Source organism: Peromyscus maniculatus, chromosome 9, assembly GCF_049852395.1.
Source record: "Peromyscus maniculatus bairdii isolate BWxNUB_F1_BW_parent chromosome 9, HU_Pman_BW_mat_3.1, whole genome shotgun sequence".
Taxonomy (NCBI): Eukaryota; Metazoa; Chordata; class Mammalia; order Rodentia; family Cricetidae; genus Peromyscus; species Peromyscus maniculatus.
The window spans coordinates 98,926,849-98,939,824 of record NC_134860.1 but is presented as its reverse complement, the minus strand read 5'-3'; the positions used below and the strand labels follow the sequence as shown (position 1 = coordinate 98,939,824).

The following is a 12,976-nucleotide window of genomic DNA, read 5'->3' as shown; positions in this document are numbered from 1 at the left end:
CTTAGCTGCATGCTCCTCACAGCTTACTAAGTAGGTTTCTAAGATCAGAACCCTGTGATTGTGATGGGGAAAAACAATTTAACAGGTTGAGTTTGCAATCATGAGGGGGCTGAGAATGAATTTAGATTCCTTTAAAGTAGAGTAAAGGTGATTCACCAGGGCACATCCATCAAGTATAAAAAGCCAATTGTAAATCCGAATAAAAACTAAAGAAATAAATGCCTCTTTAAATCTTCGTCTCTATGCTTTATTCAGTTTTCTGTGAGGTTATTCACATTTGCTCAAGGAATCATGGGATGAAATATATTCTGAATTTTAACAATATTTTCTGCTTTGTGAGTACTAGGAGAACAAGGCTGGGTAAATACATAGAGCCTTAGTTGGCAGGATAAACCAACATGCCAGTCAGTAAAGTTGCAAGACATCTGAGCCCCTGGAGAAGGGAAGACACAAGCTGTATGTTCCCCAAGGGGACTGTGTTGAATAGCCTTTGTATCCTACTTGAAGGAGAAGACGTGTTCCATTGGAACCCAGTTTGAAGTGGAACAATGCTTCTGGAGCCTTTTTCATCCATCCCACCGCTCCACACACAAGACGTCTAGCTGTCAACCTTACTTCAAAGCATGTTTCAGGAAGACAGAGGAAATCAGTTGATTGTATGTGGCTAAGAAGTGTTTCAAAGAACATTTTAAATAGTAATGGTGGTGAACAGCTATACTGATCAAGTAGTTCATGAACATTCTTTCATTTAACTTTTGCAACGACCCTGGGGGGTCTATTCAATGATAACCATTTTAAAGATGGAGACCTTTTGGTTTATAGAGGTTAAATCAGGCATCCCAAATAAGATATGGGGCCAAGACTCAAGCTAAGTCTGACCCCAGATCTCACATTCTTAACACTCATGATCTATTTCTTCTAACAGTGGCAATGAGACAAGTTAATGAACTTGGCTGCTTATCTGATCCCAGGCTGTGCTTCCTCTTTCAGAGGCTTTCAGCTGTGACATTGGTTTCCAGGGGCTGCCTTCTTCTTTTGTTTTAACCTGTACAAGCCCACATAATGAAGAGTATATGGAATAAAAAGGAAGTCATTCTCCCGTAATGCAGGCTTTTCAATAAAATACATATGTTTCTCAGTTGATTATTACTTTGTTAATTGTCACGACTCTATTCACACCATATTTCCAGAACTGATTTTAAGGCCATAACACTGTATTATACCTTAGGACAGAGCAACTGAAAACCAAGATTCCCAGGTTAGGATTAGGTTGCTACAGTAGTAAAGTTTAAGGGGATTATTGGAAAGTGGGTGACTTGTGTAGGTGAATGATGGTTTCTATTCTATCTTGTTAGCCTTTAATTGCAATCTCAAATCATTTATGTGACAGGAGTTACCCCTATGCTGAAGCCACATAACCACATTTCTGAAGTCAGTCAGTCACATGCTCTTATATGTTATCTTTTGTGGATGTAAATGAACATTTTGCTGCTTCATTTTTGTTCAGGTGTTCAGCCCGCCTCCTAGCAATCACATTGTTCTTGTCTGCTTACCACAGTTCTATTAAAGACATATTGCAAGATCTAGCTTTGGTCATTAAGACACAAATAAGTCTGTTATGTATTTCCTGGGACCTTTTTCCACTAAAAAGGAGATACACAGGAAGAGACATTTTCCTTCCATTGGATATTCTTATGTCAGGATATGATTTGTGGCATACCAGCAGCCATCTTGTTACATGGTGGAGTTTCCTGAGAAGAAGAGACTATAAGATGGGAAAAGAATTGATTCTTGATTATCTACTTAAAACTCTAATCTGAAAGTCATGACTTATTAATATATAATATATTCTTGGTGTGAATCAAGTGAGTTTCATCTTTATGTAATTTTCTGCTTAAAGCATTTTAAGTGACATGGATGACATCTCTATCCTTTTATCACAAGGCACATTTTAATTATAGAAGAAACATTTATTTATTTATTTTGGCATCATTATTCAAAAGCAAATCTATACTTTCTCTTGGTAATCACTCTGTGAGTTATATACCCCTTTGTTTAGGTACAAAGAAATTAAGATAACATGAAGGCATTTCTTCTAAGAACAATAAAAGAAATGTGACAGAAGACACAGGAAAAAGTCCAAAAATTGCCTCTGGTATGAAAGGTTAGTACAAACTATATGTATAATTTAGCTACATGGAGAAAGGCAAATGATATTTACTTTCTGAAACAACTGGAAACATTGGCCCAGTAAAGTCAGTCATTTGTTTCATCAGTCTGCCAATTAGTGTACTAGGTGTTGACTTTTATATTGGCCTAGTTTTACCATTCAGTTTCTGCCTTGGGGAGGCTATATAGATAAATAGGTTGGGTAACGTGATTATGTACTTATTTGCAATAGATTACCACATAAATTTAGCAGCTTAAAAGTGTTTATCTCATAGCTTCTGTGGGCAAGGGCTCTACAAATAGTTTTACAAGGCACTGGGCTTCAGGGTCTCTCACAGGGCTAAAAGTCAAGGTGCCAGGCCAAGCTATGCTCTTACTTGAAGCCATGATTTCTACAGGATCCATTTCTTCATTTACTCCTTAGCTATCCACAGCATTCAGACTCTCTCCAAGGCTGTTTGTGTTAGGGCTTCAGTCCTTTACTGGTATTTAGCCTGAAGCTACCGTCAGTTCTTGCCATCTACTCAATATCTTTTTTTTTTTTTTTATTATCACAGAGAGTGTTTTACTTCTTCAAAATATCCAAACTGAGCAGACAATAGAGAGAAGTTACTAGGAAGTGGAAGTCACAGTCTTTATGAATGGGATCATGCAATAACATCTCATTGTGCTTGCTATAGGTGCCATGTTAGGGGCAACTCACTGGGATTAGTTCATATGCAATAGAAGGGGATTCTGAAAGGTATCAGTAAGTGGGAATCATTGAAGACCATATACTTAGTTATAGTCAGAGGTTTTCCTGTGTCCTACCCAGTCTTAGAGCCATTCAGACCCAAGTAAACACACAGAGGCTTGTATCAATTACAAATTTCATGGTCATGGCCTATGGCTCAATTTTCTTGCTAGTTAGCTCTTATAAGTAAACTCAGCCCATTTCTATTAATCTATATGTCACCACATGTTTCCTGGTTTTCCATGCTGTTCCCTGGATGGTGGGATGATGTCTTCTCTGCCTCTGCTTTTCTTCTTCCTGTCTCTCTTCTGGATTTCCCACCTGCCTCTAAGCTGCCTTCCCATAGGCCAAAAAGCTTCATTTATCAACCAATCAGAGCAACACATATTCATAGCATGCAGAAAGACATCCCACAGCACTTTGTTGTGACTAATATTGTTTGAATTGCTATAAGTTTGTTGTATATGGTACTGGGTTCCATAAGAACTTCTCCATGCAGGAATATAATGTTACTTGCATATATTCTCTTTTTCTTGTACTCCCTTGTTGTGTCTCTCTTTTCAAATGCACACACACACACACACACACACACACACACACACACCTTCCTCTCTTGACAGAAACCTAGGTTGATTCCATAGCTTAGTTAATGTGAATAGTGCTACAGTAAACACTGATATTCAAATACCTCTACACTATACTGACTTAGCATAGTAATGCAGAAGTGATAAAGCTGATCAACTTTTAGGTTTTTGAGGAACTCACACACTGATTTTCTTTGTGGCTAGACTGTTTTACATTCCCACCATCAGTGTGTAATATTTGTCTACACAAAAAGCAGTAGAGAATACTCAATAGAATTTGTTACAGAAACATGCAGAACAATAATCTCACCCCTTTAAAGAGAATAAAAATGAAAGCAAGATCATTAAAGGATATTTATGTAGAAATGAAGTTAAAATTGACAAAGCAAAAGACTCAAAGGGAAATGGAAGTACAATAGATCTGGATGTATTTCATCTGTGCCTTTTTATTGGTGAGATAAGTTTTGAACTTCTTCAAAATCAATATTAACTAGGCTTAATTATCACATGTTTCCAATTCTAGCACTTGGGAGGCTCAAGCAGGCGACTTCAGGGCCATTCTGGTCTTTGCAGTGAGTGACTATCCTGGGCTACCATGAGACCCTGTCCCCAAACAATCAAGAAAATAAACAAAGGAAGAAATAGCACCCCCCATAACCATCATACTTCAGTTCCTGGCTGTTTAGGCTGTACCAGTGTGTCTAGACCTTGGTCCTGTCTGTGCCAGTGTGTCTAGACCTTGGTCCTGTTTCTGCATCTCTTCTCTCTTCAGCTGTTCAGTGGTCCCAGTGTGTGGAGGAGAGGAACTGTTGTCTGTCAGTTCAACATGGTCGATACACAACAAAAGGCAATGGATTCTGTCGGAGTAAAATAAAATAAGACTGAATAGAAGAGAGGTAATTTTTTTTTTTTAGCACTTATGGGCAAGAGACCATATAAAGAGCAGAACACTGCAGCCAGGTTTCAAGTCTTATGATTTAGTTTGTATGGGACATACATATAACAGCAGAGAAATAATTAGGAAATTGCTTTTCTTAGCAATAGAGACCCACTGAAGCGTTATGAGAACAGAAACAGTCACTAGAATGAGAATGTAGAGCAGACTCATGCCAGGTTAGAGTAGAAGGCTTAGGATCCAGAGGTCATGTGGTAGAGACGGGCAGTACAGAGAACGAAGAGATTGTCTTCCGGTTGAGGGAATGTAAAGAACACGTGAAGAGACAATGAGAAGAAAGAATGAACTGATTTTGGCAGTGACGGAACATCAAGTTAACCACAAAGGAGAACTTGGGGGTAACTCACTTTGACCCTGGCTATCTGGTCCAATGTCAATACTGTTAAAGAAATATGGAAATTTGGAAGTTGATTTCTTCTTCCCACCCTTTCTTGATTTTTCCTGCTTTTCTCCATTATCCCCCTCCCTCCCTCTCCCTCCCTCCCTCTCTCCTTTCATCCCTCCCTTTCTACTTTTCTCATGTTCTCCTCCATTATCCCCCTCCCTCCCTCCTTCCCTATCTCCCTTTCTTCCTTTCTCCTGCTCTCCTCCATTATCCTCCCTCTCTTCCTTATTTCTTTGCTCCTCCATAAAAACAGATACTTTCAGTTTGAGATGCAACCAAAGGTCCCATCAAGCCTCTACACACAGTAGTTTTATCACTTGTCCAAATTCATGTCAGTAAAAGTCTTATTTTAAGCATATGGGCAAAAACAAAGCTTATTTAAACCTTACTAATGCCTGCCATTCTGGAAGAAGGTGAAATATATTCCCATCATCTTTACGGTGCTGGGATTTGTTTCTCAAATTCCCAGACTGAATTTCTGCCTAAATAAATAGCCATCAGATGACATTATGGGTCAATTTATCATAGGGTATTATAGATAATCAATTTACAAAGCATTTGGGAAAATTTTCCTCTAGCTGTTTTATTGGCTACTATTAGTGTCACATGTCAACCATCTATTATTTTGGATTTGCAACGGCAGCTATTCTTTTACAAGAAATCTAATCAATTTGATGCACAGAGGCTTATTATTGAGGTAAAATCCACACAACGACGAGGAAAGCTGCTTTTGTTCCAATGCATCTACCCCATGCTTTATGTTCCATTAGTGTACCAATATCTAGTTACGATTGTTCATAAGTGGTTAGAGCGATGCTGATCAATAAACTGTGATGGGTTAACTCAAGAGTATAGAAAATGAAAATGTGAAAGCTTTGTGTTTGCCTTACATGTGTAACACCAAACACAGAGAACAGAATCTCAGCTTTTAAGAAAGGAAACTTGTCAGATGAAGTTCACAAATTTCTCAGACTTGGCATGAGCAGAATTGGGGGCAAAACCGATGTAGATCCTAAAGCTGAGAGGAAGCTCATCCAGCTTGTCCTGAAGCTATAAGAGAGCCTGTGTGTCTTTCGGAAGTGAGCCTTAGCTGGTGCCAGGCATCTCTGGGTTATTATGAGGAGAAGTCTTAAAAGAAGTGTAACAAATGAAATGAAGCTAATTGGATGCCATTTAATTTGTAGTTCTCATGTTGCTTTTAGATATGTGAACTAATTGGCATCAAAACACTGGTAAGAGGCCAAAGCCTAGATAAAGCCTGGAAAGAGCTCAGGAAAGACTTTGGATATAACTAAGATGTGGCTGAACACAAAGGTTTTCTTATAATTGGTTGGGGTGAGGAGAATTGCAGACTGTAGCAGGAACTTGGATGGGTAGAGGAGCGAGGTGGAGTTTCCCTGATCAGTTGTGGGAAGAGAGTCCATGAGAAGCAGGTGTGTGGCCTTACCCAGCAAGATGTTGCAGAGGACATAGGAGCAGGGTACAGGATCCTGTGATCACAAGATGAACAGAGTGGAAAGTGTTCAAAGAGGAAAATGCTTCTGCTGCTAACATGCATCTTGTACAAAGAAATACTCCTGTTCACTTTGGAACTTGGTTACTCTAAATTCTTATCTCTGAAGATGGGAGCACAAATACAACATTTTGAAAAACTCTTTCTTAAAGAGTGTTTTAGGGTTCTATAAAGGAACAGAACTGATAGAATGAATGAATATATTTGTATTTATACATAAATTCATATATATTTGATTTATATATATTATACACACATACGGATATATGGATTTCTTAGAGCAGCTTACAGGCTGTGGTTTGGGTAGTCCAACAGTTACTATCTCCCAATGGAAAGGCAAAGAATCAGGCAGCTGTTCAGTCTGTGAGGTTGGGTGTCTCAGAGGTCCAAATCTGATGCTGCAACCCCAGGTAACTCCTAGAGAGCTGCTAGACTTGAGTCTATATTGGAATTCTGAAGAAGCAGGCTCTAATACCAGGGAAGGAATGCCTCCGCCACGGAAGAGATGAACTTGCCAAGGAGAGTGAGGGCCAACAGACAAAAGGGGACAATTCTTTTCTTCTGTGTTCTTTCATGTGGGTTGACAGAAGAAAGTATTCCCATCTCAAATGATCCAATTAAGAGAATCACTTATATGCAAGCCCAGCTCAGTGTTTTAGCTGATTACAGATGTAATCAAGTTGGTAGCCACGATTAGCCATCCCAAAGAGATTTTTAAAGAAACATGACATCGGATGGATTCATATTTTCATGGCAGTTTCACTGTAAGAGGAAAATACTTTCCCTATCGATGAAGACTCTGCATCATTCTTCCCCTTTCCACAAAGACTCCCAGTTGTTTTCAGAGTTCATAGTGCTGAAAAATACAAGAACCAAGCATATTCTTTGCGAACCATACTCTGCTATGTGAGGAGAGCCACCCCTTGAGGGAACTGAGAGGGAGCTCAGTGCTCTTGGGCTGAAGATACGCAGATGAATTTGACACAGTGGTTTTTGCCATCCCACCCTAAAAATCCTGCTTCTAGGAAGCAAAAGCTCACCAAGTTCCGATTGCAAACTGAAATTAAACTCTTTGTTCAGAAAGAAATTTAAACATTTTCAACAATAAAGACAAAGGCAAAACATTTAATTCTTTGAAGGATGACTTTTATTTATTTAAGTGACAATTTTTTGGTTTACTTTTAATGATTCTATTAGAAATGCGCCTTTCTATAGCATATTTGTAAGTATAGGGAAAACTAAAAAAAAAAAAAGTCAATTTAATTATCTTGCATTTCCCTTTACCAGAGATTCAGACTTTTAGTGCTTTCTTCTGGTATTTTCTCTTTGTTGCATGAAGTTTATGAATTAAAAATCACTGCCAGGTGGCCGCGGCCACACGCCTTTAATCCCAGCACTCAGGAAGCAGAGGCAGGTGGATCTTGTGAGTTCAAGGCCAGCCTGGGCTACAGAGTGAGTGCCAGGAAAGGCTCCAAAGCTACACAGAGAAACCCTGTCTCAAACACACATACACATACACACATACACACACACACACACACACTAAATAAATAAATAAATAAATAAATAAATAAATAAATAACCTTCATGATTTATATGAATTTTCTGTCCTTGCTTTTATTTAGCATCATGAATATTTTCTAATATTCCCTGCAGAGGCAGGTAACAGCCTGTGGTATAGATGATATCAGGTTTTTATCTCTCCGTCTTTAGTTAGGTACTACTTATACTTTGCCTTTTTATACTTCACAATTACAGCCATTTTCTCTCATTGCCAACATTCCTGCTCTTAAAGTGGAAACCATGTTTCTTCTTCTGGGATAGGTTCCTAGAACAGGATTGCTGAATGAAAGAAAAGAATAATTTTTAAAGTGTTAGCAATTATTGCCAAACTGTTTTCTAGATTATGCTAATCTATTTACTCTGTGCACAAACATTTTTTTTATCTCATTGCAACTTTTTCAGGATTTAATAATTGCTTTATTTTTATATGTGAATACGTTTTATTTTGAAAAATATAAAATGCCTCACAAATTTGCATATTATGCTAATTGTCTCTGTATAATTTCAGTTTTATAATATGTGCTGCCGAAGAAATCAGTAGTTTCTTTTTATTTATTATTGTTGTAAATGTGTCTGCATATGATGTGGTGTGTGAGTTCTGGCTGGTTTGTAGTAGCGGCTTTTCTGTTGCTATGAAGAGACACTGTCCAAGGCAGCTTACAGAAAGATTATTGGAGACTTGCTTACACTTTTGGAGGGTTGAGTTCATGATTACATGGTGATGAGCATGATAGCAGGAAGGCAGGCCTGGTACTGGAGCAGTCAGGAGCTGAGAGCTTACACATGGTCTATAAGTGACAGGCAGAAAGAGAGAGAGAGAAACTGAGGCTGGCCTGGCTGGACTTTTGAAACCTCAAAGTCTGCTATCAGTGTCACACTTCTTCCGACAAGGCCACACCTCATAATCTTTCCCGAGACAGTTCTGCCATTGAGGAACCAAGCATTCAAGGACATGAGCCTGCTCCGGTCATTTTCATCCACACCAGCACAGGTGTGTGCATGCCACAGCATGCACGTGGAGATTAGAGGACAATGCTTGCTAATCCCTTCTCTTCTTCCACCTTGGAACCTGGGAATTGAACTGAAGTCATTGAACATTTGTGGCAAATGCTTTTTATCCAACTATCCCCATCTTACTGACGCTCTTTAAACAATGTGTCATTAAAATATAAGAACCCTGTATTTCTTCTGGTTTTATTTTAAATTTCTTTAATGAGAAGTAAACTTGAATGTTCCATGAAAATATGAAATTTGTATTTTTCTTTAACATCTTGTTTATCTGAAGTATGACATATTATTGAAAAGGTTCATTCAATCTGCATTTTACTCTTTTGTCTAGATTGGCCAGAAGTTAAAAATTGGTATTTCCTCCAGCCTGTGAATGTAAATTGGGTTGGACCAGTTGGATATGTAATCATACATTTCGAATGGCAGAAGGAGACTGACTACTTTCAAAAGAAGAGCTGGTACACTAGTGTCTTCCAGCACATGTGGATATTGGTTGTACTCACATCTCACATTTCATAGCTAGTGTCCAGTTTCGTGGATATGGAACTATTATGTCAGCAACAAAGTTCCCAGTGAAGTTCATAAACATAACAGAGGCATCGCTTAGTTACCAAATCCTCAGGATTCTTTTTTTGTAGTATGCTCATATGGGATGCTGTGACTTATTTCTTAAGAATTTTTTTAAAAGTTTTTTCTATAGCCATGCTAATTATGCATGTGTGCATGTGCATTTGTGTGTGTGTGTGTGTGTGTGTGTGTGTGTGTGTGTGTGTGTGTACATGTACACACAGAAGACCACGTATTTTAAAAATGAAAGTATTATTGGGCAAAGGTATGAAGGATACTGAGGGTTATGGGTCCTCATCTATCATGGCTGTTAGTATGTCTTCCTTGGGTTTCTTCATGGTGCTGCTAGGTGTTGTTCCTACCAAAGCCCTTACCCATTCCCACCCTGTGGCCTTATCCCTTTGGTTCTTCCCACCTCCCAGACTAATGTCCCTTTCTTTGGATCCTATGCTCCAATAATGTACTAATTGGTGACAAAGGCTTATTAATTACCTTAAGTAGACTCTGTCACTGTGTTAGCTGTGTTACTGATCACTTTCTTGGATAGTGATGTTTTAATCCTTAAAGACCAATGCTCAGCTTCTTAGTCAATTACAAGCCTGGCTGAGGGAAGGGAATATATTTGAACAAAAGTAGTATTTTTTGCTGGCTCCTTTTCCTAAGAGAGACAATGACACAAATCTGTTCAAATAAATTAAGGTTGCCTTTTTGAAGACTACCCCATATGGCAGTAGGAAGGTATGTCTGCCAACTTGTAGGCTGATGCATGCGCCCCACAGATCTCTGCTGAATATTTCACTGCAATGAGTGGGAAGGAGCACACTTGTTATTAGGTTTCCAGTAACAGTCACTGGCCTATTTATTTGCTTAACAGTGTGATCTGTTTATGCAGGGGCTTGCAGTGAGAGAAGGATCTTGCATCCAAGGAAGAGAGGTGATATGAACAGGTAACTCAATGTATCAAAATGGTTGATGGGCTCATTCAGTGTTTCGAACAAATGGCTTATATGCACTGACATAACTTTACAGGGAGGTTGACTAGAACTTTATAGCACTTCTTTGAGGAGTGAGTAACGTCAGAGAAGGAAACTTTTGAGATGGTCTTAGATACTCAGGACAGTCTAATGCAGAAATATTGTAAAGAAAAACTTTAGCTCATAGAAGGGTCTTTAAGCTCTCCATTTCAACCAAGGTTGACATTTTGTTTGGCCGAAGAATGTCAGTAGCCAGTGGCTTTGAGGCCTGAAGAAGTGGTCAGCTCATGGCTGGAAAGCAGGAGAGTGAATACTTTTGTGGGATGCCCTTTACAACAGTGCAGGCTTCTTCGTTACCAGGTGATGCTGATGTTAGGAAGCCACCGGCTCAGGTCATTTATCAAATAATCCACCAATGGAAAGCCATTCATTTCTAAAGCCCCAAAGAGGGAAAATATGTTTCCATAAGATTCATTCTAATTAACACTGGTGATGCCTGTCACTTTTCAGTGTGATAGGATTTCAAATTAGAGCAGCATGCAGATGCCCCAGAGATAAACTGTCTCCTGCTCTCCTGAAAGAGTATGGGTGGGACGGGGGGGGGGGGGGGCGGGGAAGGGGGCACAGAAGTGGGAAAAGGCAGTGAAGCACATTTCTCTTTTGTTCAGGTGGCTTTTGTTTGTTTTCTTTCCTTTCATTTTTCATTTTTGCTCTGTAAGTGGAGTGACTGCGGCAATGGTGTGTGCTGTGTTTCTCTTTTTGCGACATGACGAGACTTAATCTAAAATGGTTCTTTACTTTTGAGTAAGTCCTCTCTTTTTTCCACACTGCAGGGGGCTGCCAATATGAATTTTTGCCTTTTTGAATGTGTAAAAGCGAAATATTATGAGGTGAACTTTTCTAGAGGTGTAATAAGATATTCAGGAGACAATTCTCATTAGGAAAATGCTGAGGGTTCTCAACTTAGTGCCCACCTGCAGGTCTTGCTATAATCTATTCTAGACAGTAAGGAGGTTGAAACTTTTGTCAGAAAGAACTAAAGTAATGTCAAATGACCATAGGATCTGGTTGTTACAGAGTTAGATGTGGGTTATGACTCCAGATATTGGGGTGTGAGGCATGAAAAACTTGGCAGTAGTAAAAATGTTGGGAATACACAATGATAAAAAAAATCAATTTAAATCAAATGCTCCCTGAACTTCAGGTGTTTTGGACAGTGCTTGCCCATGTTGTATAATGCATTTTTTTTTATTCTAGTCTTGGTTCTGGACATATTAGTATATGGTAGTTCTATGTACTGTACACACTCTCATGCTAATGAATACTGCCTGATCACATTAGCTCAGATTTATTGTATGTTATGAGCTTTGTTGAACATTCAAAGTTTTTCCTTGTATAGAGGCATAATGGATTATTATACAAGCTTATGACTGTAAACAGCACTTTAAATATTTTTCTCAATGTTTAATTATCAAAGTAGTAAGTTTTTTGTGCTGCATTGTGTTTGAATGATTTGAAAATTTTCTATTTGTGTTACTGACTGGAGTTTCATGAAATATTCATGTAATGAATTCTGGGCTAAGATTAGGGCAGATTTCTGAATAGTTTCTGAAATGACCTTAAACATTTTCTATAAGTATTTACACTAAATATCTATTTTTCAGCATTAATGATAATAAAATCAAGTATCGATCAATCCTGAAAACTATTGAAGAAACTTTGTATCCTGCAGCACTAAATATTCAACCAAGACTTCTGTATTCTACAAAGACAAACAATTGAACCCATCTCATTAACATGAACATTTGGTAAAATTATGTCTACTGAAATTGTTTTAAATAAATTGGCTTATGATTTGCTGTCAGTAAATGTTTGATTTGTGGATCTACCTTTCAGTACCTGGGTTTGCATAGTAAGAATTGGACAGAAAGGTGTTGTGAGTAGAAAATGTTTAAGAAGCCCTGCTAGTCAGCAAATTGAATATTTGTAAATTGGATGTAGGCACATTTAGCATGCTGTTCACGAGCTTTTAAAATTTTTTTTGATGGCATGTGTGAATTTTATGATCCAACATGTGAGTGTGATGATATCAGATAAATGGCAAATTCTTTGATTATGTTACATCAAATCCAAATGATTGTAGTCAATATTTGTTTCAAACACCTTGGATGTCTGTGATGGTGACTAGCTCATTTGGTTTAGTCAGTTCATTCTCTCACTCATTCATCAAATAGTGTTGTACTTGTGGCATTTGTCAGGAAGTACTAGGAACACAGCAGCAGCCAGTGTGCAAATAAGGTTCCTGAGCCAAATGGCCATTATAGAGTCAAGTGCACTGTACTGAATGAATAATTATAGCCAAGTGTGACGGACCTTTGATGTAGCAAGAAGAGCTATGATAGATACATAGAAGGAGAACAATATAGGAAAAATTAGAGTCTGGGCATGGGCAATAGTCAAGAAATCTCTCTCTGGGAAAAATAAGTAGCAGAGACTGGGTTAAATACATGGGCAAGCACCATTGG

The 12,976-nt window shown here is 38.4% G+C and overlaps 1 long non-coding RNA gene across 2 annotated transcripts in view; it reads left to right on the top strand.

Annotated features, from left to right (window-relative positions):
* The window catches only part of LOC121832125 (uncharacterized), a 28,211-nt gene extending 15,924 nt beyond the window's left edge, over nucleotides 1-12,287 (top strand). Inside the window, exons 3-4 of one of the 2 annotated variants that reach the window (XR_013042119.1) lie at nucleotides 2,060-2,164; nucleotides 12,116-12,287. This is a non-coding gene — a long non-coding RNA (uncharacterized LOC121832125). The remainder of the gene's footprint in view (nucleotides 1-2,059; nucleotides 2,165-12,115) is intronic. The other variant, XR_013042118.1, reaches the window with a different exon arrangement.
* The last annotated feature ends 689 nt before the right edge of the window (nucleotides 12,288-12,976 follow it).